The sequence below is a fragment of the Schistocerca serialis genome, chromosome 4 (assembly GCF_023864345.2).
Source record: "Schistocerca serialis cubense isolate TAMUIC-IGC-003099 chromosome 4, iqSchSeri2.2, whole genome shotgun sequence".
Lineage (NCBI taxonomy): Eukaryota > Metazoa > Arthropoda > Insecta > Orthoptera > Acrididae > Schistocerca > Schistocerca serialis.
In genome coordinates, this window is record NC_064641.1 from 865,585,573 (window position 1) to 865,610,566 (window position 24,994).

General features: G+C 46.2%; 2 long non-coding RNA genes across 3 annotated transcripts in view; one reads left to right on the forward strand and one right to left on the reverse strand.

Moving 5' to 3' along the window:
* Positions 1-24,994, reverse strand: part of LOC126473518 (uncharacterized) — a 675,218-nt gene that overhangs the window by 585,649 nt on the left and 64,575 nt on the right. The window lies entirely within an intron of this gene.
* Positions 1-24,994, forward strand: part of LOC126473519 (uncharacterized) — a 369,422-nt gene that overhangs the window by 257,006 nt on the left and 87,422 nt on the right. The gene's annotated exons all lie outside the window — the stretch shown is intronic.

Genomic DNA, 24,994 nt, shown 5'->3' on the forward strand with positions numbered 1-24,994 from the left:
AACATAATGGAATGTAGTCGAATTAAAGTCAGGTGATGCTGAGGTAATTAGATTAGGAAATGAGACACTTAAAATAGTAAAGGAGTTTTGCTATTTGGGGAGCAAAATAACTGATGATGGTCGACGTAGAGACGTTATAAAATGTAGAGTGACTATGGCAAGGAAATCGTTTCTGAAGAAGAGAAATTTGTTAACATCGAGTATAGATTTAAGTGTCAGGAAGTCGTTTCTGAAAGTATTTATATGGAGTGTAGCCATGTATGGAAGTGAAACACGGACGACAAATAGTTTGGACAAGAAGATAATAGAAGCTTTCGAAATGTGGTGCCAGAAGAATGCTGAAGATTGGATGGGTAAATTATATGAGGAGGTACTGAACACAATTGGGGAGAAGAGGAATTTGTGGCACAACTTGACTAGAAGAAAGGATCGGTTGGTAGGACACGTTCTGAGGCATCAAGGGATCACCAATTTAGTATTGGAGGGAAGCGTGGAGGGTAAAAATCGTAGATGGAGACCAAGAGATGAATACACTAAGCAGATTCAGAAGGATGTGGATTGCAGTAGTTATTCGGAGATGAAGAAGCTTGCACAGGATAGACTAACATGGAGAGCTGCATCAAACCAGTCTCTGGACTAAAGACTACAACACCAACATGAGTAACTTTGAGTCAACTGCTAGAGATCCATGGTATAACCAACTTTTGTAAGTTCTCTAGCTGTCGGTTGAACTCAGGGTCATACGAGCCCCCAACAGATGCCTTTATCTGATCAACAAAAAGATGAAGAGCCAACGTGTACATCACGATAAATACGCCGCAAACCAGCGTACAGTAGACGTCTGAAGGTACCCCGAACCACTGCTAGCCATTCTCTTTCCTGTCCCAGTCGCAAATGGATGTACGTCTTCCGCGAGATGTAGAGCGTTGGCAGTAAAATTGTTCTGCAGTGTATCTCAGATGCTGGATCTCCAATCATTCTCGAACAGCGTTTTTGCGAGAAGAAATTGTCCGTCCACTGACTCCCACTTCACGGAATATTTCTTTTATACTCGCGTGTTGATCGAACCTAGTAGTACATCTCTAATTTACCAAGCGAGGTGGCGCAGTGGTTAGTACACTGGACTCGCATTCCGGAGGACGACAGTTCAAACCCGCGTCCGGCCATCCTGATTCAGGTTTTCCGTGATTTAGGGCAAATGCCGGGATGGTTCCTTTGAAAGGGCACGGCTGTCTTCCCTCCCATCCTTCCTTAATCCGAGGGGGCCAATGACCCCGCAGCTTGGTCCCCTCCCCCAAATCAACCAACCAACCAACATCTCTAATTTCCTTCGATGTCTTCCTTTGATCAGGACTTGGGACTTGGTTGGGGTCCCAAACACTCGAGCAGTACTCAAGAATGGGTACCACAAGTGTTCTGTAGCTGAGCTTAACTTTCCAAGAATACTCCCTATAAACCGAAGTCGATCATTCGCCTTGTCTACAGGCGTGTTGCGAAACTCATCAAGCGCCGACGCCACCCTGCAACATATCTCTGCCAGGCGAGCTGCACCAAGTACAGATCCTGTGACTGCACAGTCCAGCGAGCCAAGAAACTTGCAACCCGGCCCGCAGAGGGTCTTCGCCTTCACCAGACACGAAGAACAGGTGGCGCGCACAACCGCAAACGGGATCGTTCCTGCTGCGGACCTTCTGCTGCATTCACCGTGTCAGAGCGGCCAGTCGAATGCAAATATATCTCCACCATGCGAGTATTTAGGACCCCGCCGACCCCGACCCACACAGTTCCCTTGAAACCCCGTCAACTAATGTCATCTGCTACGGACCCAGCAAGGCTTCCGACCGCAGGCCGCCTTCGCGTCCAGTGAACAGTGCTAAGTTCGACGGAACCTTAAGATTCATTCTGTTCTGACTTAGCTTCCCAGTGGGAGCGTGTACTTAGTTTTCACAGTGTTCGGGCAAGTGAAAAGGCTGTATCGTATCGTAGAGAATATCTTTGGGTGTCCAGTTAAAAGACGGGTCGCGTTATCAAACGTTCAGTGAACTTACCGTTTAGCCTAAGATTTTCTACCAGAATACTGACATTTTTGCACTTTGCCTGTGTTGAGCTTCAACCCGCCGGGATAGCCGAGAGCGCGAACGCGCTGCTTCCTGGACTCGGGTAAGCGCGCCGGCCCCGGATCAAATCGGCCCGGCGGATTAACGACGACGGCCGGTGTGTCGGCCAGCCCGTATGTGGTTTTTAGGCGGTTTTCCACATCCTACTAGGTGAATACCGGGCTGGTCCCCACGTCCCGCCTCAGTTACACGGCTCACTGACATTTGAAACACATTCACACTATTTCACGATTTACACTAGACTCAGACAGCTGGGGTACGCTAATTCCGTCCTGAGGGGTACGGGATGGCGGCAGGACGGGCATCTGGCCACCCCCTACAATTAACATGCCAAATCCGGTTAACCGTGGCCGACCCTGCGAAACTGCGGGACAAGGCGCAAGCGATAGAAATAGCCTGTGTTGAGCTTCAGTGTTGGTCAAAGGATACCATTTTTGTATTAAGTTGAGGAAAACCATTTTATTAATAAATGGAGACATAGTTCTGTTACCTTGTTGTTCTGAGCCTCGAATACTTCACCTAAAACCGGCTTTACGTTAAGTATTGATATTTAGTCGACTTGCTGTGTCAAGAAGCAGAAAATATTAATACTGTATAATAACATAACGGAATCGATTTCCCAACTCATTTTCCCACATTCAGAGCAAGGTCACATAAGTAACACCACAGAGAAGTAACTATATCCACGACAACCTTTTCCTCGTACAGTCAGTCGAAGGCGACACTTGCCCGTACACTAGTGCGTCATCAGCGAACAGTCGCAGACTGCTGCTCAGCCTATCTGTCACACTGTTTATGTATGGGTACAGAGAGCAAGCACACATATTTGGGAAAATTGTTTTCACAGTGAAATAGCCAGTAGCTGATAACCTCCACAATGGAGCGTAGTAAACTACCTGTGTGCCTTGCCGGTGAGGATATTTTGTTCGTAATTTCTTGTGAGCAGCGACAAAATATTTGATGGAAGCTGAACATGAAGACGTAACATGAAGCAAGTGAATTTTGCGAAGTTTTATTCTTCCGTAGATTACAGGAGACGGAACAGCCGAAGTCATTAAGTTGTGGGAGCTAAATTTTTGCCGGAGCGGCAGACTTTTTCTCCGTATACAAACTGGAGGAATCTATCAGCCCACGTATAATTAAAGGCGCAGAATGAAAAGCGGCCGGCAGGGCGTGGGCGGGGTGCCTGGCGGGGTCGCCAGTGGCAGACTTGGGCGGCGAGACGAGAGGATTCTCATCCGGCGGGGAGACCAAACACAAACAGCGGTGGGCGCCGCCCCCCCCCCTTCTGCCTCCCGCGCACTAATTAATTAAAATAACAGACAAGGGTCCTCAGCTGGTTGTTTTTTAATCAACGTCTTTTTTCACCATTCCCCAAGAGAACGAGCTAACAGGTAAGAAGTGCCCCGCGGGATAACAAGCGTAGGGGGGAGAACTTGTTTCAAGTCGAGCAGTGGCAGTGCGAGCAACGGCGGACGAGTCAACGAAACGAGGTAAAATTTGCGATTGGTTTCCACTGTGGCACAGAAGCGAAAACACGGTGTTGAATCAACACTAACTGCGCAAGTTGCGAAATGCAAAGAAATAGCACTTCGCTACCAGAATGTGAGCATCTCTTTTATGCTATAGTAAACAGAAAGAGCATCGAAAGACCATTAGAAACGCATTCTAAAAATGAAACCGACGAAAAACATTAAAAGAGCAATTAGGAACAGAAAAACGTAAAGTTGTGAGAAAAATCTAAGGACCAGGAATAAAACATGGAATACATCACCCACAACCCAACGCAGAAATATAGAGACGAAATCTCTAAATCACGGTAACAATACATATGCGAAGAATCTAACTCACGGTGTCCGCAGAAAAAATGGACTCAAAATTGGTTGAAAAACAAGATCACTAGATGCAACTGCTACCAACGAAAAGAAGAAGACCTTACGGAATTAGAATCACCAAATTTACACGAGCGAGATGCACTTTCGACTGATACAACGAATAACTCTCCACATCACACAACAGGTTCGAAGTTTGTTCTTCTCGTAGTTAGTTTGGTCTTCCTTCGGGGTGTCGCTGGATCTGGTCTTCTGCCGGTAATACTGGTAGCGTTGGTGGGCAGAGAGTGAGGTTGAGGGAGACACTTTTCCGATGAAGAACGCAACCGCGAAGGCACAGAAACACGAGACCCTTAAAAAAGCAGTCAGTGCCAGAAGGTAAGTCGTGAAAGATGCCACAGATCGAAGAAAAGATTAAGAACGATTTGTCTGATGGGCGGTAGGAGAAACTGAAAGCTACGGCGTATCTTAATTTTTTGAACAACTTCTTGATGGGAAAACCCGACACAGAACGAAATGAGGTGCTTTGTTCGCCAGCGTCCAGAAATCAGCACGTTACTAGGTACTGTAAATGGTGGGTGATAGAAGTCTTGTTGTGGACATCGCCCGCCTTATACCGCTACTTCATCTCGCTCAATAAAGACAAAGATTTGGGTTTAACGTCCAGTCGACGATAAAGACACCAGAGAGGGTGCACAAGTCTGGGCTGGAGAAGTAGGGGGCAGGAAACTTGCCACAGCTTTTTCTTATGAGGTAACTTCCATTTGCGATTTATGGAAATAGGAAAAACTGAACACGGGACGTCTCAACCTCTGGACTCCGAATGCGAGTGCTGTGCCTTAACCAGTAGGTCTTCTCGCTTAATTTCAAACACAAAATCTGCGCGGAGTGCCAAAGACAAACTGAATTAAGATGCACATTAATCGATAACACCGACACTCAGTGCGTCCAGAAGCAGTCTCCTCTTGATAATATTGAGTCCTCTGTAACCAGTTAGATTTATCAGTGTCGTTACGAACGAAAATAAAATACCAACAAAGGAAACGAACAGTGCATACCGCACTGTCGCTGTTTGGTTAGGGTGGGTCTTTAAAAAAGACGTTGTTTTGATTCGTTATTTGAGAAAGCGTTTGTGGCATTAAAAATTTTATATCCAACTTACTTTCATCACACGACACCTTGTAATTAAAAGTCATTTAATTACAACAATATATCTTTTGTTTAGAAATAATATGTGCCTCGAAGGCTGATTGGACAAGTATCAGACTTCAAGTCATACGATCCAGGATTGTAATCCTCAGCGGGTGTACTACTTCTCATTTCTTCCGTCTCTGTCAATGATTTATGCACGTGAAAAACGTGAAGGTTTCACCAGGGTTAGAAGTTCACATCAAACTACGCGTCTCACCCAAGTGACTAGGTAAGGTGAATAAAGTGAGGGTACTACACCTCCAATAGCGTGATGCCTAGTATAGCTCTCTGCCCTTCAAAACCAGCATTCGGATAGACGGCACCTTTAGTTTTAGATTGAGACAATATTCAAAACGTATTGATAGCAAAGTGCTTTATAGTGAACAGATGCCGGTAATGTCCTTTCTTCCTCCAACACAGGATTATAGATCCTATCCTAACCACAGAAGAACTCTGTTTTTCCACATGCATGACTAGCCATTCTCGGCCAGTACATAATTGTAGACAAGTGCATCATCTGCGGAAAGTCCTCTCTCTCTCTCTCTCTCTCTCTCTCTCTCTCTCTCTCTCTCTCTCGTGACCCGTTTAAGGTTTTGAATTAGATCTGATGCCAAAAGAACTCCACTACTGGTCAGTTAATAGACAATCTGTAAACAATACATAGGGTTTAACAGTTTTGAACGCTCGCTCCATTATACGCAAATCAACACTTTTGGACTCTGAAAGTTTGCAATTATGACTGCACAGCGAGACCAGAATTTTTACCCTCCAAAAGTAAGTATCGTTTATCACTAAAAAATACGAAATTTCCGTGGACGTCATTCACGAATTATCGTAAACTTTTATCGATAAATCCAATTCTACTAAAACAGTGTACAGTATGTGATCTAAAGTATCTGGACACCTCCAAAAGCATACGTTTTCCATATTACGTGCATTGTGCTGCCACCTACTGCCAGGTACTCCATATCAGCGACGTCAGTAGTCATTAGACATCGTGAGTGAGCAGATTGGGGGCTCCGTTGAACTCATGGACTTTGAACGTGGTCAGGTGATTGGATGTCACTTGTGTCATACGTCTGTACGCGAGATTTCCATTCTTCTAAATATCCCTATGCCCACTGTTTCCGATGTGATAGTGAAGTGAAAAACGTGAAGGGACACGTACAGCACAAAAGCGTACAGGCCGACATCGTCTATTGACTGTCAGAGACCGCCGACAGTTGAAGAAGGTCGTAATGTGTAATAGGCAGACATCTATCCGACCATCACACAGGATTTCCAAACTGCATTAGGATCCACTGCAAGTACTATGACAGTTAGGCGGGAGGTGAGAAAACTTGGGATTTCATGGTCGAGCGGCTGCTGATAAGCCACACATGACGCCAGTAAATGCCAAATGATGCCTCTCTTGGTGTAAGGAGCGTAAACATTGGACGACTGAACAGTGGAGAAACGTTGTGTGGAGTGACGAATCACGGTACACAATGTGGCGATCCGATGGCAAGGTGTGGGCATGGGGAATGCCCGGTGAACGTCATCTGCCAGCGTGTGTAGTGCCAACAGTAAAATTATTCGGAGTCAGTGGTGTTATGGTGTGGTCGTGTTTTTCATGCAGGGGGCTTGCACCCCTTTTTGTTATGCGTGGCACTATCATAGCAAAGGCCTACATTTATGTTTTAAGCATCTTCTTGCTTCCCACTGTTGGAGAGCTATTTGGGGATGGTGATTGCATCTTTCAACACGCTCCAGCACCTGTTCATAATGCACGGCCTGTGGCGGAGTGGTTACACGACAGTAATGGACTGGTCTGCACAGAATCCTGATCTGAATACTATAGAACACCTCTGTGATGTTTTGGAACGCCGACATCGTGCCAGGCCTCACCGATCGACATCGATACGTCTGTACAGTGCAGCACTACGTGAAGAATGGGCTGCCATTCCCCAAGAAACCTTCCAGCATCTGATTGAACGTATGCCTGCGAGAGTGGAAGCTGTCATCAAGGTTACGGGTGGACCAATACCATACTGAATTTCTGCATTACCGATGGAGGGCGCCACGAACTTCAGCCACGTGTACGGATACTTTTGATCACATTGCGTAACTCAATCTTACCGAATCTGCCCTAGCTCCAGGGTCGGTGACCTTTCGTCTCAAGATCTGACCACAGATTCTTCTCAAGTCGTGCGCGGAACTTCTGTCGCAGCGCCAAATGGCGCGAAAGATTTCTGCTACGCTTGGCCGGAAAACGATTTATCCAATCAGCTTCATATTTCGATTTACACAAATCGGTGCTCCACATTCCGAACCCGTCCCCATTACGAAATAAATTTATATGAAATTGCAGAATAACACATACCTAAGACGCAAAAAAAATAAAAAATGAAATAACCGCATCTTTAATCTTCTGAAGTACGGAAGTAAGTTTTATATTTCTGCGCTACCGAAAACTGGCTGCTTTACAACACCATTTTGTGCCATATAAGTGACACACCAGGACTGCACAATCTGATACCCACGCTCACTCACACTACGTTACTCAGAATATCAGTTGTGCAAATTTCGCATACACGACGCGGTTGTACCCTCATTCGCCACTCGCAGTCGCGTGGGGTAGCCGCGCGGTTTTGGGCGCCTTGCCACGGTTCGCACGCCTCCCCCCGTCGGAGGTTCGAGTCCTTCCTCGGGTATGGGTCTGTGTGTTGTCCTCAGCATAAGTTAGTTTAAGTTAGATTAAGTAGTGTGTAAGCCTAGGGACCGATGACCTCAGCAGTTTGGTCTCATAGGAACTTACCACCACACATCAACACAAATGACAATAATATCACCCAGCAAATAAAATAACAACAACACTCCATAAAACAAACTATTACGTAAATTTTTAATAAGGATCTGGTATGGTAAGAGTTTCTCCCGCTTCCACAAATGGTTCAAATGGCTCTGAGCACTATGGGACTCAACGGCTGAGGTCATCAGTCCCCTAGAACTTAGAACTAGTTAAACCTAACTAACCTAAGGACATCACACACATCCATGCCCGAGGTAGGATTCGAACCTACGACCGTAGCGGTCTCGCGGTTCCAGACTGCAGCGCCAGAACCGCGCGGCCACTTCGGCCGGCTCTCCCGCTTCTACACAAATCATATTAACATGTCAGGAATTTATTTACCGCGAAAATACATAAATTCTGTGCTTTCAGTCCATTTTTATGGGCGATCTACACTGTTACTCCTCATGAGGTTACTATTGTCTGCAGGGTCATCAATACGCAACATGAACACCAGAGGTAGCAACACTCTTCCCTGGTGCACACTTGAAGCTACATCGACAATGGGCAATGAGTCTCTATTATAATTGCGATGTAGCACGGTTGGGGAAAGAAACATAAAAGAATGTGTAAGAGAGAATCTGGTAGCCGACGACTTATCTTTGTTTCTTTTGTTTGGTTGCTTTCGACATAATTACAACAGCACGGAATCCAGTGTTACTCCACTGTGTCTTACAGAATATAAACGGTCTTTTATAAGTAATAAAAATTAGTTGCTAGCGCAACTTCTCGGCTTTTATATTACCAAATCAATTATTTTTTATGTAAGTGCAGTTCACATATACAAATATAAAAAAGATATATGTGTATATTAGTGTTACTTTGTACTCGACAGAACGTTCTTCATCGTGAAAGTGTTTCCTGTTATTACTGATAAATGCGTAAGTTCTTTATGAATAACACAAACATATTTCACGTAAATTCAACGACGATTTGAAGCGGTGTGTGTTGTTTTTGTCGAGGAAATTGCGTCTTCTAGAGCTACATGGTAAATCTTTATTGCTTTCTTTATTTTTTCTACAATATATCTCTGTTTCACGTAACAAATCAACAATTTTCGAATAAAACGTGAATTAAAGTTTTACAATTTCAGTTTTGCTATAAATACTGCTTCTTTTTAAGTAACAGAGAGGAGGACAACCATGTAGAAAAAAATGTTCTATAGGTTAACAGGCCCTTTATATATCCTCACTAAGTTTCTAGACGGTTCACTGCTTCCGTTTTTTTAGGGGAATATATTAAGACGCTGATAGCAAAAGGAAAGACGTGTTGCATACCTATAGGTATGCAACACATCTAACGTACAGGTAACGAGGGTCAGACCTTAACTGACGAAAAGTACTAGGAGAACTACCGTAGTCTACGCTTATTTACGTTAGTCAACGGTAGTTTTACTACTCTTACTCTTCGTTCAAGATAACAAGCTGCGTCCTCTTTGCCAAGAAACCTCAGTGCAGTTATAAATTTTGTCTGCTACTCCATACGCCCGTACGTCGTACGGTGGTGAGGCAAGAAATACTGTACATACCAGACTGGTCGTGCGGTAGCGTTCTCGCTTCCCACGCCCGGGTTCCCGGGTTCGATTCCCGGCGGGGTCAGGGATTTTCTCTGCCTCGTGATGGCTGGGTGTTGTGTGCTGTCCTTAGGTTAGTTAGGTTTAAGTAGATCTAAGTTCTAGGGGACTGATGACCATAGATGTTAAGTCCCATAGTGCTCAGAGCCATTTGAACCAGACTGCCTTCTTCCACAACGAAAACGCGAGTTGGGTTTTCCATGAGCGATGTTTTCGGTGTTCATGCTGATTGGGTTACGTCTGCATTTTTAGTCAGGTGTGTGTTACGACATATTAACAAATAACCAGTAATACAGACAGAGTATACGGAAAAGAGAAAGCGTGAATACGGCAGTGGTAGAGGGAAGGCACGGCCTGGGCGACGGCAAGAGTAGGCGAGAGACCTTAACGGCGTCACATACTCCGCACAGGCAGTCTTGCGAGAAAACCGAGCCGCCCGGGATGGGATGGGACGGGATGGCGCACGAAAACACCTGCGCCGAAACAGCGGCAGAAATTCTTGGCGCGTGACTTCTCCACTTCCGAGTGCGCTTCCCTCTCCGAGAGGTCGCGGCAGCCGCACATTCGCGACTTCCCCCTCCTGGAGAATGCGCGCAGGAGGACAGCGGAGGGGGCAGGGGAAGGGGGGAAGGGTGGCTAAAAAGAAACAGGTCGAGGTAGATGGGTAGCGAGCGGGGAAAGAGCGCGCTGTGTGGAGAGGGTTGGTGATGAACAGCCGCGCGGGGTCTGCGCAGCAGGCGAGGCGAGTGTAAATTCCTTTTGTTGTCGCTCTTAAGGAGGCTCGCAAACAGCGCGGCGTGGCTCGGCGCGGGGCGGCGGCCGCTTGTTTATTCTGCAATCTGGCGCTATTTACACGAGATATTCCGGCCGCAGTTAGGCCCCGTTTACGGCAGTGTCACACTGCAGGCGCCCCGGGGCCCGGCGGCGGACGACTCCGCCATTTGTTGGCGGTGGCGGCGGGGCCGCGCAGCCGCTAAACACCCGAGAACAACAGCTCCTACTGCTCCTTACCCTCTGCTTCCGCGGTCGGGGCGCTGGCTGTGAGCGCGTGCGAATTGTGCACTCCCGGATTCTTCTTTGCCTTTCCCTTCACGAAAATGTTAATGAATCCAATAAACAACATAATTTCGGTTTATCTGCAGTATAAATAACGTAAAAACGGAAAAAAAGTTTCCGCAGAGGAACTCGACCACACGACCCCTGCATTACAATATTGCACTCTTTGCGCTGCGCCAGTCGCTGCTTGGAAAATATGCTAACACACAGGGGATAGGCAAAACAATGTGAACACCCGTAACTGCTTGGGAATGGGTGATTAATGATACGTTGGACCCCATTTGCCCGTAATACAGCTGTGATTCTTTTTGGAATACTGGCATATAATGATTATACTCTCCTGTGGAATGTTATGCCACTCTTCGATGCGAACCTCTTTTCCGAGGGTCACTCCAAAAGAAATGCACACTATTTTTGTAAAAATACAATTTTCATTTTGCATCATCATTATCATTTAAGACTGATTATGCCTTTCAGCGTTCAGTCTGGAGCATAGTCCCCCTTATAAAATTCCTCCATGATCCCCTATTCAGTGCTAACATTGGTGCCTCTTCTGATGTTACGCCTATTACTTGAAAATCATTCTTAACCGAATCATGGTACCTTCTCCTTGGTATACCCCGACTCGTCCTACCCTCTACTGATCCTATGAGTCTCTTGGGTAACCTTGCTTCTCCCATGCGTGTAACATGACCCCACCATCTAAGCCTGTTCGCCATGACTGCTACATCTATAGAGTTCATTCCCAGTTTTTCTTTGATTTCCTCATTGTGGACACCCTCCTGCCATTGTTCCCATCTACTAGTACCTGCAATCATCCTAGCTACTTCCATATCCGTAACCTCAACCTTATTGATAACGTAATGTGAGTCCATCCAGTTCTCGCTCCCATACAACAAAGTTGGTCGAAAGATAGAACGGTGCACAGATAACTTAGTCTTGGTACTGACTTCCTTCTTGCAGAAGAGAGTAGATCGTAGCTGAGCGCTTACTGCATTAGCTTTGCTACACCTCGCTTCCAATTCTTTCACTATGTTGCCATCCTGTGAGAATATGTACTTGAAACCGTCCACCTGTTCTAACTTTGTTCCTCCTATTTGGCACTCAATCCGTTTATACCTCTTTCCCACTGACATTACTTTCGTTTTTGAGACGCTAATCTTCAACCATAGTCCTTACATTTCTGATCTAGCTCTGAAATATTACTTTGCAAATTTTCAATCGAATCTGCCATCACAACTCAATCATCCGCATATGCCAGACTGCTTATTTTGTGTTCACATATCTTAATCTCACCCAGCCAGTCTATTGTTTTCAACATATGATCCATAAATAATATGAACAACAGTGGAGACAGGTGGCAGCCTTGTCTTGCCCCTGAAACTACTGTGAACCATGAACTCAATTTACCGTCAACTCTAACTGCTGCCTGACTGTCTATGTAAAGGCCTTTAATTGCTTGCAAAAGTTTGCCTCCTAATCCACAATCTCGTAGAACAGACAATAACTTCCTCCTAGGAACCCGGTCATATGCCTTTTCTAGATCTACAAAACATAGATACAATTCCCTGTTCCACTTCTCCATTATTTGCCGTAAGATAAAGATCCGGTCCTGACAACCTATAAGAGGCCTAAACCCACACTGATTTTCATCCAATTTGTCCTCAACTAATACTCATTTTACAGTGTGAAAGTTTTGTAGATACATCCTTCCCGCTTGTTTTCAAACTTAGTTCAACCTGTACCCGAGAGTGGCGCCGTCACAGCATGTCTTCAAGATGGCTGCTACACTTCACGTTCGTCAGATGCAACGTGCTGTCACAGCATTCCTGTGCTGTGAAAACGAGACAGCGGGAAACATCCACAAGAGGTTGAAAAATCTGTACGGAGATGCTGCTGTCAATCGCAGTAAAGTTAGTCGGTGGGCAAGCAGGTTACGTGATGAGAGACGGCACGGCAATATTGAGGATTGTCCTCGCAGCGGCAGGCCTCGTACTGCTCACACTCCAGACAATGTGCAGAGAGTTAACGAATTGGTGACTGCTGACAGACGCATCACAGTGAACGAACTGTCACGCTACGTTGGGACAGGGAAAGAAAGTGTTTGCAGAATACTGAAAGTGTTGGCGTTAAAATAGGTTTGTGGCAGGTGGGTTCCCAGGATGTTGACAGTGTCTCACAAAGAAATAAGAAAAACGGCATGCAGCGAACTTTTGGAACAGTACGAAAGTGGTGGAGATGAATTTCTTGGAAGAATTGTGACAGGTGATGAAACATGACGCCATCATTTTTCACCAGAGACGAAGCGGCAATCAATGGAGTGGCATTATGCAAATTCACCCAAGAAGGAAAAAAAAATTCAAAACCACACCTTCTGCTGGAAAAGTTATGGCAACGGTGTTTTTCGATTCCGAAGGACTCTTGCTTGTGAAACCACCATAAATTCTGATGCATATGTCACGACACTGAAGAAACTTCAAGCTCGACGTGTTCAACCACATCGGCAAAAGCAGGATGTTTAGCTGTTGCACGATAATGCACATATCAGTCAAAAAACCATGGAAGCGATCACAAAACTCTGATGGACAACACTGAAACACCCGCCTTACAGTCCTGACCTGGCTCCGTGTGACTATCATCTCTTTGGGAAACTGAAAGAGTCTCTTGGTGGAACAAAGTTTGAAGATGATGACTCCCTTGTGCACGTTCCCAAACAGTGGCTCCAACAGGTTGGTCCAGAATTTTACCGTGCGGGTATACAGGCGCTGGTTCCAAGATGGCGTAAGGCAGTTGAGAGGGATGGAAATTATATGGAGAAACGAAAATATTGTTCTTAAAGGATGTATCTACACACTGTAAAACTTTCAAACACGTAGAATAAAAGATGGCTTTAAGAAAATAGTGTGCATTTCTTTTGGAGTGACCCTCGTAGTTCCTGTGATAACGAGGTAGGCGGAAATCTGCTCCGGTCTGCGCTCCTATACCACCCACAAGGGTTCGATAATGTTAAAGTTCAGGGACTGTGCTGGCCAGGGAAGACGTTGCAGTTCAGTTGCATGCTCCTCACACCACAATGTACTGTCCTGGCTGTGTGAATGGGTGCATTATCATCCTGAAATATGGCATCATTGTTGGGAAACAACATTTGATCATGGGGAGCACCTGGCCACCTAAAATGTTTACATAATCGTTGACTGTACCACGGCCTTTGAGAGTAATGATAGGACCTGCAGAATGCCATGATATGGCTGTCGACACCATCTCACTTCCACCTCCATGCTTAATCGCTGCAATCAAGCAATTGGGTTTGTAGGCTTGTTTTCGCGTTCTCCAGACGTAAACCCAGCCCGATGTTGGAAATAACGAAAACGTTGACTCGTCGGACCATATGACGTGTTTCCACTGATCAGCCGCCCAGGATTTACGCTCCTGACACCATCTTTTACGCTTCTTTCCGTTGGTTGTCATCACTAATGGTTAGCAACTCGTCCATGAATTTTCGCTTTATGGAGTTCTCGGCGGACAGTATTGACAGATAAGACGTGTCGAAGATGGCTATTCACCTCTGCACTCACTTTCAGCCGCCGTAGTTTTGTGTTGTTTTGACACAATTCGTGTATCTCTGTCACTTAGTTTTGATTTGCGCCCACTGTTACGTTTACACGATGATGTGTTTCCATCTGTTGTGTAGGCTGTCATGACTGCTGATACAGATGCTCTTGAAACATTCAATTGTTTCGCTGTCTTGGTTATTGAAGCTCCAGCTAGTGGGACACCCCCTCTTTGGAGCTCTGTTAGGTCTTCATTGCACTTCGACCTCGGCCTCTGAATGCAAGTACGAAGTGTGCACTACTCGTAAACAACCTGCACTGATGCCTAGTTCGTACTGAACGCGCACAGACCAGCGCCACACCTGCCTTACCTGCGTTGTTGACCGTCAAACACAACCATCCCATTACTACCACTGTTCACATTATTTTGCCATGTTCAAATGTGTGTGACGTCCTAAGGAACGCAACTGATGAGGTCATCGGTCGCTATACTTACACACTACTTGAAGTAACCTATGCTAAGAACAACACACACGCCCATGCCCGAGGGAGGACACGAACCTCCAGCGGGAGGGGCAGCGCAATCCGTGACATGGCGCCTCAAACCGCGCGGCTATTTTGCCCTGTAAATTGCTCAGGTCTCGCCCGACCCCCTCCAAAACAACTACTCTTTTTCCACGCGATTGACCATCTGGAGCTCCCACTTTCGCCTGGCCAAGCCCTGCAGATACCTGGACTTGTAAAACTACCGTTGGTTACCGCAGACTATCGTTAAGCGTACGATAGTTTCCGTAGTAGCCTCGGTCACTTAAGATCGGAACCGCATTACCTGTACGTTAGGTTTGTTGCATACCTACCGCGCGTTACCTCATTTCGATCGCTTTGTTTGCGTCTGGGGTCTGTCTCTCACCAGATGCCCCTAGAAATCGGAAGCGGTGGATCGTCCAAAAACTCAGTGAGGACATGTAAAGGGCTGCACAGTCTGCAGAACGTTTTTGTTGTACATAGTTATCCCCCTGTCTTCTACTTAAAAACAAACTGTGTTTATAGCAAAACTGAAATTATTAATATTTAATTTATCTTTTATTTAAAATATGTTGATTTGTAACGTGGGACTGAGGGATGATGCAATAAAAATGTAGGAAACAATACCGATTTATCATATAGCACTAGAAAACGGAATGTCCTCTACAATGAAAAAAAAAATCAAACATCGCTTCAATAGTTCGTCGGACTTATATAAAACAAGTTTCTCTTACTCATAAACAAGTTTCGCATCTATTAGTGATAACAAGAAACTTTTCCATTTGAGAAGATGAAGAAAGTTCTTATTTATTTGTAATTTCTGCTACCAGTCACTTTTTTATTTGTTTTATGCTTAACATAACCCTTTCCGGACATGTTCTGTTCATCAGGCGTTTATACATGATGATGAACAGGATATGTTCGAAACGCGCTGTACTATGTTAGATTAAACATAAAACAAATAAAAAAGTGACTGGTAGCAGAAACTATAAATAAATAATTATCCCACACAATCACTGTTCACAAACGAAGACACTATGGCCGAAAATAATTATGAAGAAAGTTCTACTGAGTACAAAATAACAACAATAATTATATATATTTTTTACGTTTGTGTATGTAAAATGAACTTTCATCACCAGTAATTGCTTTGGTTTCAAAAACTAACACTACTTGAAAAATGAACCGGAGACGGAACCGACGCGTACTGAATGCCAGCTTAACGGCGAAAAGTAAAGCGTTTCTAGAAAACGTCAGCAAGTACCACAAAGGTGTCTACCTAGTTCGTTTCAGAACGCGATAGTGTCAACATTGCACTGTTATACAGATATTTTCAGTGCACTACAGATATAAAGACAAATTGGGGTAAGCAGTCAAACGAAATGCAATTACTCTGCTGCGAGTCACCGGAGAGATAGATCTCTTACACAAAGTACTGAGTAAATATTCCCGAACAACTTTCGAATTTTTGTCGGCAGTGATCGGATTTACCATGTATATTACTCTTCCGCGCACTAAGCCAGAGCGTTTCAGACACAAGTGACGAATTAATACTTTCCTCGTCTTTATCGTTCTTCATGCATCGACTATCTGTCAAACTAGCGTGAATAGTATCGTCTGTGAACAATCAAGAACAATTTAATTCTTTACCGCAAAACACACACACACACACACACACACACACACACACACAAGGAAACCGTCCGAAGACTATACGATATAACTCTCCACACAACAGAATCTCTGTACTGCTAACTTTTGTAAAATACGGAAGATACGCGTTACACTTCCACAATAAACGTGCGGTATAATGGCTACGTTCTGTTTTGTCTTTTATAACTCAGCTTCAGACAATGTATATACACTTCTGAAGTTGCCCATCGCGGGAGATGTCGTCATGCTATTAATACTCCACATAAAATAGCTGGCGCCTATCCGAAGTCGACATATGAAGCCAAAAGTATTCACAGCAATACACACTGATCAGACAAAACATTGTGCCGCCTTTGGCGTTGCGGGCACGTGACGCGGTAACAGAAGTATGTAAGCGGAGCAGACAAAGACGGGGGATCACCCTAGCGAAGATATGCACTGAAAATGGGGAAATCCATTTAGATAAGCGACTCTGAAAAGGGCAGATTATTATTAGGCAGAGCCTGTGAACGAGTACCTCGAGAACCACAAAGCTGGTCGAATGTTCACGTCTCATGTCACAAGTATCTACGGTGAAAGGCAGGACAGGGGACCTGCCACCAGGCGCTAAACTGTTGGTCGTCCACGACTCTTCACGCAACGTGGGGTACGGAGGCTTGTCTGCACTGTGAAATAGGACAGGTGGTGACCTGTGGCATCTCTGCCGAAAGAGCTCAATGCTGGTGCACGCACAGGTGTTTTGGAGCACGCCGTTCATCGTACATTGTTGAACACTGAGCCTCGCTACAGACCACCCCTACGTGTTCCTATGTTCACCCAACGACGTCGTCGTACAGGACCACTGGGATCCGACCGTAGGTCAAAGGGAACGTGTCGGCTATTCGGGTGAATCATTTTTGCTGCACTAAGGGGACAGCCGTCTCTACAAACGCCGTCATCGAGGTGAACGGCGGCTCGAAACGTGCAGCGCGCTACGAACGCTGACTGGTGGGATCAGTATTATACTCTGGGAGACATTCTCCTGCACTTGCATGGGACCTGTTCAAAAGTGGTTCAAATGGCTCTGAGCACTACGGGACTTAACATCAGAAGTCATCAGTCCCCTAGAACTTAGAACTACTTAAACCTAACTAACCTAAGGATATCACACACACCCATGGCCGAGGCAGGGTTCGAACCTGCGACCGTAGCGGTCGCGCGGTTCCAGACTGTAGCGCCTAGAACCTGGGACCTGTGGTAGTACTCGAAGACACGCCGATAGCTGCGAACCATCTGCATCCCTTCATGCCTGATGTTTTCCCCAACGGCGATGTCATATTTGAACAGTGCAATTGCCCGTCACTCAGGAGTCAGAACCGTGCTACAGTGGTTTGAGAAGCATTATAGTGAACTCGTGTTGATGTCTCGGTGACCAAATTCGCCCGATGTAAATTCCATGGAACCCATCTGGGTCGCTATTGGGCACCATCAACGCGTACGCAAATCAGCGGCCCGTTATTTATACGAATTACATTATCTGTGCGTAGACATCTAATGCCACATACCTCCACTTACCAACAAACTGTCCGATTCCTGACACGGAGAATCAGTATTTCTCTCCAATGACGGATAAAAAAGCTATCAGGCAGGCGATCATAGTTTACTGCCTCATCAGTGTATTTACTGTTATAGTTTTCGCCAACAGTGGCTAAAACGAGCTAAGATTTGGGTTATTTCAAAGAACTGTCTTTGGCAACGATAACTGGGAACGATAACTTAGCTGACATTTGTATTCATTCTTATTTACTTTCTATCCGTTTGTTCTATTCTAAAGGTTTTATGCCGACCAACATCTCTGCATTAATTATTAGCTTGTACAACATCAAAAACCACTTGTAGATATTATAAACTCCCAATGAACTAATGGCTTTTCTCTCTACGCCCGTTCCAAGACGCAAATTTTTGCAAACACTAGCGCATGCGACACACGTCTGTCACTACTTGTGACAACACTTTGGTTACACCTTGGAATGATACCATTATCGACACCCTAATAAAAAAATTTAGGTATCAGCACCTCATTTTCTGCGAGGCCGCGATGTTACAATTATGCGCCGACTCTAGGGGAACCCCTAGGAGGCTAGCGCAGTTCTATATCGTGAGGGTGAGTGAGTCGGTGGTGAGCAGGTAAGGTGGATGGTCGGGCTGAGGTCCACACGCATAAGTAGAAGTACAATTTTCAGTATATCGAGTCTAAAAGCGAAAACAAAGGGCACAGTAGTTGTGTACATCATTAAATATTAAAAAAAAGTAATTTTGTGAAATTGAAGTGAGGCAGTCGAAAGTAACCGACATCTGTGGCGAAGAGAATGAGAGAATCGGAGGAATAATAAACATTCTGCCAGTTAATTAATAATTTTGCTGTAAACACAGTTTGTTTTTAAGAAGAAGACAGGAGAATAACTATGTACAACAAAAACGTTCTGCAGACTGCGCAGCCCTGTTTATACGTCCTTACTGATCCCTATATCTATGCCTATAATAAAAGTTTATATATGGATGTGTGTACGTTCCACATCTCCTCCTAAAACACAGGATAAATTTTAACCAGATTTGGTACGTATGTCAGTTATTGTCTCGAAAGAAGTACTGCGGAGGTAATAACCACCTACCTCCCATTGGGAGGGGGTGAAAACGGGATGACATCGTAAATGGGCAGTGAGAGGGGGAGGAGAAGATGGACAATAGAGGGGGGAGGGGGAGGAGGAGAAGGAGGAGATGGACAAGGAGCAGGAAAGAAGGAGAGCTGTAGGAAGCAGGTGGAAGATGGAGAGGGGTAGTCGGGAAGTGGAAAACGGAGAGGGTGTGAGGTGGAAGGGGGAGGGAATGTGAGGAGGCGGGTGGATGAGGGACAGGTGATGAAGGACGTGGAAGAGCGTGGAAGGTCGAAGGAAGATTAGGGGAGGGATCGGCACATATGTGACACACACTCACTGCGAGTAGAAAGCTAGAGTAAAAAGAGTAGTTAGGCGCAATTTCTCTAGTGTTCGGCAGATATTCGCAAGTTCGTTTTTGAAATGTGTAGCCGGAGTCAGCACGAACAAATACCGCTTATCATGTCTTTCATGCGACGCCCAGCGTCGACGAAAGCCTCGCATTGTTTCCCGTTACAAACAAGCGGAATTTTGCGTGTCCATTCGATAAAGCGGTCACACTTTAGTAGTGCGACACTCATTTTATTGATGTGTTTTAACAGGGCAGGAAAACAAGAAGGATAACCAGTACTCCAGCAGCGAGTGAGCAGCGCCCTGGCGCACGTTGACTGCTAACGCCGTGCAGCAGCGCTGCTCGGTAGCTGCTGGAATACTGTTTATTCTACGTGTGTTACTGCCCCTGTTAATACATATCAATAAAATGAGTGTCGCACAAGTCTTATGAGCACGCAAAATTCCGCTTTACAATCATCTTGTCTGTAACGGGAATCAATCCTAGGCATTCGATCGAAGCTGAGCGTCGCATAAAACGAGCTATAACCAGTTTTTTTTTTTTTTGTGCTTGGGGACGGACTCCAGCTACACATTGCAAAAACAAAACTGGAAGCACCAGAGAACTTGCGCCTGGCGACTCTTAGGAGAGACTTGCAATACAGAGAAAGCAACACGCAGGTAGGTCGATGAACGTGGATCAAACAGTAACCGCCTGTGGGTAAAATTCAGTATTCAGTGAACCTCTTCTATAAACAAAGTAACGGGGTTGTTACAATCTGTCATCCACGGCGTCTATTGTCAAGGGCGGTGTAGGTGTAGGTAGGAAAGAAATGGGGGTGGTAGAAAGAAGAATAAGTGAAGAGCTGATTCTATGCTGCGATACTCCTTTAGGACGCCAGAAAAAAAAAAGAGCAGGAACCTGTCGGACGATCACGAGGTTCTCAGCCCAATAAATCTGCATAACTGCAACGACGTGGATTCCATCGCTGGGCGCAGAGAAGAGGGAGGGACGGAAACGCTGAAAGGAAATAAACCGGCGGGTCGGAGCGCGCGATTACTCGCTCATCCCGCATCCGTAATGCGCGCCGTCCCAACACGGAACACTCTCCGCCGTCCAGAATGTATGTTTTTGGGTCTCAGACATGAAATACAGTCTCGGGCTGGCCGTAGTTCATGTATATTTCATAGGGCGGGTCTTTAACTTTTCGTGCCATTTGCCTCCTCCCACCGCACCACCCGCGGCGAATACCGCCCCCTTCCACACCGCCCCCCACTCGAGCTAATGCGAATTCATGGCGCCTGCGGTGGCGGTGAGGCATGTATTTGAATGGCCTGCCGCAGAAGCTATCAAATCAATAAAGCGACACTTGAGGGGGAGAGAGACAGAGAGAGAGAGAGAGAGACGGGGGGGGGGGGGGGTGAAGTGGAGTTGGGTACGAGATGACTGGCTCCGCGATGTATTAAAGAGTCTGCCCGCCATCGGCACTCGGGACACGTATCGGGAATTAATTCTAAACGGGCGGCTCGGTCTCTGTCGCCGCCAGCCACTGGAGGAGGACGGAAGAACGAACGGGCGGTCGTGGCGGCGCGCCGAGGGCGAGAATAATTTTAAAAACCGTGCCGGCCGGCGGGGACGTACGACTTTAATGCAGCGACAGCGCAGGCGCCATTCAGGCGGGCGAGCGGGCGCTGAAAGGAAGACCGGCCGAGCGCCGCTACTTTGCCAGGCAGCGCTCCGTTACACCGTGGCTACAGCACTGAGTCAAAGGCCGCGCGGGGACGCCGAGTGAAAAGATTGGGGGAGGGGAGAAAAGAGGAGAGCAGCCGAGAGAGAGAGAGGGCACTGTCGTGCTGCTTCCTCCCCTCCACTGGCGGGCGGTTTCACGCCCTCTTTGCACCGCCAGGTCGGTAAACAAAAGCGAACGTGCGCCCGGCGACCCCGCTCGCGTCTCGAGTGGACTGCACTCCACGGCGCTGCGAGACTGCAGTTTCCTCCCGCCTCGGAGGTTGCGAATTTGGGGCTGCGCGAAGTCGCCAGAGTTATCGCGTGGGCGTCATTACAGACAAAGGACTTTTCCCTTTCCGTAACTGACAAGAGCGCGAGAGAAAGGAATCCGGAGAAGTCTTACTCGTGCAGCCGTCGAAAAGAACACAAAAGTTTGTGGTAAGGTCTTATATTGCAACGTGGCTCTGTATGATTTTATACACTTCAAATATGGTAGCTGAGAATGGTACATTTCTTCGGCTATCCCTTCGGCCATTCACCAGTCCTGTAAGCTGTGTAGCCGTACGTCGTCCGGCTTGCTTTTATTAAATTCTTCTGCGATGGTTTTGCTGCTGACCTAACTTCTTGGAAAATTCGAATGTTATCTCGAAATCTTCCTGTCAGATTTCTTGTGCGGAGAACGGGAGGTTATGTGGGGTCCGTGCGCGTTGCCATGGGGTTCTCTTCGAGAGTGTCGCCATGGGTTCTGTGTTGGCGCTTCGCGCAGTCCAGCCAGAGGTATACAATGACTGCTTCCGGAAGTGGAAACGGCAATGGGAGCGGTAAATCAATTGTGGAGGACAGTATTTCGAAGGAGAGCATGCACAACATGTAAAAGGTACGCGTAGAATAATTTTGTGGACAAAGTTCCAGAATTTTTAGTAAAGACCTCGTAGTGTCTTTTCATGTTACCAAGTCCAACAGGCACAGCCCCAGAGTAATAATATAGTGATGCGCCCACTGGAACGGTTCCAAACGCCTCATTGCCCCTGGAGACGATTTTTCCTTTGAATCCTTACAAAGAACATAAATTTCTCGAAATCTGTAGGCCCATGAGCGTAAGCCATACGTACTGAAGCAATTGAACTATTATAATAATGTTGTGTTGTCAATAGAGCACAATTTATTTGTACGTCACCCACAGATAGAAGATTCGAAGTTGCGAGTCCGAAGTCATAACTACGTCCAGTCCAAAAGGCAGATATTCAGAGCAACACACACACACACACACACACACACACACACAGACATACATGTCTTACTGAGAAGGCACATGGTGTGACGTGGAACCGCTTCTGTGGGAGGCTTCCTGCTTGGTGCAACACCCTGTTTCACATCAGGGCCTCAGGGAAAGAGTAGCCGAAGAAGGAAAGAAAACAGAGACGGGCACAGAACAGCTGAAGGAACAGCCTGTACGGCTTAGCCTACACCGTAGATCAGGAATTCTCCTGAAAGGTGCGTACACACTAGACCAACGAAGAACTACAAAACCGCTTCGTTGGTCTATATTTGCTCGGTGTGTACGGGCGGAAAATCGAAGCCAACGAAGCAGCTGGCCGTGATTGCGGTTCGGGCTGCAGACGGTACAATTAAAAGGTTCGTGGTGGATTTTTCTTGCGACCCTCCCCAATGTGGGTGCCGCATCGAGTGTTCGCTGGTTCAACAGCGATTTACTGCGTCTGTCGAACAGGTGAGCATACATTATGTTTAATAGTATCGGAGTGGAGTGGAATACAGAGACAGTATTAAAAGCCGAGGGAGCTTTATCGTGAATGGGAAAGTTGATGGGATCCTACGACTTGCGATTACAAAAAGAAATCGAAAAGATTATGTGCTTGGAGGGAAAGACGTGAGCTCTTACAAAGTGATGTACTCGATGTGAAAAAGAAAATGGAGGCTTTATTGACATCTCTTCGCCGTGATCTTACCTTAATATACCCCTGTACTCTTTGAATTACAGCCGAACAAACTTCAGGTAGCCCGCATCTCGTGGTCGTGCGGTAGCGTTCTCGCTTCCCACGCCCGGGTTCCCGGGTTCGATTCCCGGCGGGGTCAGGGATTTTCTCTGCCTCGTGATGGCTGGGTGTTGTGTGCTGTCCTTAGGTTAGTTAGGTTTAAGTAGTTCTAAGTTCTAGGGGACTTATGACCACAGCAGTTGAGTCCCATAGTGCTCAGAGCCATTTGAACCATTTGAAACTTCAGGTACAATCTTGAAAATGAACTGTTTTGGTATTTTAAAGGTACACATTATGTTGACATATCAGAATGTCCCGCAGCTAAATGCTACGGGAGTTCAATAAGTAATGCAGCACATTTATTCTGAAAGCAGGTTGGTTTTATTCCGGATTCCATACAAAACCTTATTTTTCACCAGAATCTCCCTTCAATACGACGGCCTTACGCCACCTTACTAGGAGGGCCTGTACGTCTGCATGTTACCACTGTACTGGTCGACGTCGGAGCCAAAGCCTTACTGCATCAATAACCTCTCCATCATCCACGTACTGATTGCCGCGCATTGCGCCCTTCACTGGGCCACACATATGGAAATCTTAAGGTGCGTGGTCCGGACTGTAGGATGGATGAGGAAGAACAGCCCAGTGGCGTTTCGTCAAGTGTTCTCAGGTGTGCACACATCTATGAGACCGTCCGTTGTGATGAAGAAGTAGTTGGTTTGCATTTTTTGTGGCGACGAACGCATTACAGGTATCACAGCTCTGTGGGGCCGGCCAGCACGCGGGACATCAGACAGGTCTACGCTACCTTGTTGCGATGATGGCAGAACCTCGCCCAACGACTCACCATGCTTTTGTTTACTGCCACGTCTCCGAAAATGCTCTATTTTTCCGCCAAAAGAAACTCAAGACAGCTCTCTGCTCGGAACGCACTTCCGTTGGAGACGCCATTTTGAAGACTACGTATTGCGCCGCCACCAATCAGAATTTCACGAAACTATAGGGGCTGAAGCGGAAATATTACGCGATATCCCACAACAAATTCCGCATTTTTTTTGTGGGATCCTGCCCGCTCGTCTCTTATAGAGTGCCTAGGAAGCTGTTTTCTCGGATACCTAGACAACATACAAACAAATCATTTTAATGGAGTTCAGTGTAGTAATTGAATTGACAATACTTAACTTTCGTTTCTACATGACGGGTCGCAAGCAACTGTCGACATGCAAATAATCAATGTCCTTTCATATATACGACATCCATGCAAGCTAATCACATAAGTCATTGCTATCGTTAATATCACTGCGGCTCTTCTAGTCCTCTCTTCTTGTACAGGTGGATCCGAGGCTAGGCGGCGCATCGTTTTTTTCTCTCTTCGCGTAGATGCCGCTCCTGTCGTGGTGACGTCCTAGTCAGCGTGCTATTGGCTGTCGTCGTCTCACAGCCCTCTCTGCTGTGTCGTTGTTGATCTTTGTGCCGGCGCTTGTCGTTAGACCGGAACATTTTCAACCGAAATTGGCGGAGAAAATAAATTGTACTTAATGAACGTTCCTCGTATCTCAGAGTAACCATTAATCTTTCTGCTGCTGGTATATTCCTCACCTTTCGAAATTTAGGGCCTACACAATTCTATAACGATGCGAAATTTGTAGCTTTCATTCCCAAAAAATTAGAAATAGCTCATATTCCAGTTCAGCTTTTAAAGTAAGAGAGGAATTTTGTCCCACCACGCTGCTCCCACAGAAAGTTCGTCCAGAAGAATTTTATCATCATCTTTTTTCTGATGATCAGCTCTTTGCAGTAAAATAAATGCAACGACTGCTAAACAGTTTTCTTCCTTCACAGTATCAGCCGGTCAAAACCCGCCAAGATAGCCGAGAGCGCGAACGCGCTGCTTCCTGGACTCGGGTAGGCGCGCCGGCCCCGGATCGAATCCGCCCAGCGGATTAACAACATCAGCCGGTTGCCGGCCAGCCTGGAAGT